Source organism: Rhea americana, unplaced genomic scaffold (assembly GCF_003343005.1).
Source record: "Rhea americana isolate MKP2758 unplaced genomic scaffold, rheAme1 scaffold_428, whole genome shotgun sequence".
NCBI classification, from domain to species: Eukaryota; Metazoa; Chordata; class Aves; order Rheiformes; family Rheidae; genus Rhea; species Rhea americana.
In genome coordinates, this window is record NW_028186566.1 from 76,056 (window position 1) to 76,985 (window position 930).

Here is a 930-nt window from a genome sequence, read left to right on the forward strand (position 1 = left end):
TACACACACACACACACATGCTGTTATTTAAGGTTGCCCCCATGTGCCCTGCAAGAGACGCGTGCCCCCCTCCCCGGCAGCACGGTAGGGCCACGCCAGCCTCGCGGCGCCGACGGGGCTCGAACCCGGGACTCCCGGGGCTGCGGAGGGACTACAGCTCCCAGGAGGCAGCGCGCGGGGAAGCCGGGRGTCGCCGGCCACCCCGCCCCCCTTCCCGATTCCGCCTCACCATTGGTCAGGGAGCTGTCAATCACCGTCAGAGCGGCTGCGGATTGGCCAGCGTTGGRGGCGGTGCGGCGGGCGGCGGCGGGCAGGGCTTCCTGCGGCCGCCTTTGCGCTGAGCGCGGCATGGTGAGCGCGGGCGCCGGGGCCGGGGCCGCCCGGAGGAATGCGTGCGCGGGCTGCTCCGGGGAGGGCTGCATGTCCGCGGGTGCAAGCCCAGGCTGCCCTCGGGGGACGGGGTGGTGCGTTCTTAGGGGTGCTTGCCCAAGAGGTGCATGCCTGGGGGTGCAAGCCCAGGCTGTAGTCTGGGGGTGCATTGCAAGGGGCTGTCCCCGGGGGGGTGAATGCCCAAGAGGTGCATGCCCAGGTTGTCTGGGGGGAGTGCGTGCCCGGGGGTGCATGCCCGGGCTGTCTTGGAGGGGTGCATACTTAGAGGTGCATGCCCAGGCTGTCGTCTGGGGGTGCACTGCAAGGGGCTGTCCCCGGGGGGGTGCATGCCCAAGAGGTGCATGCCCAGGTTATCCGGGGGGAGTGCGTGCCCGGGGGTGCATGCCCAGGCTGTAGTCTGTGGGTGCACTGCAAGGGGCTGTCCCCGGGGGGGGTGCATGCCCGCGGGGTCTATGCCCAGCCTGTCCTGAGTGGGGGGTGCCTGGCCAGGAGCCCACGCCCAGGGGTTGCGGCCTGGGCTGTCCCGGTGCAGGAGCAAGG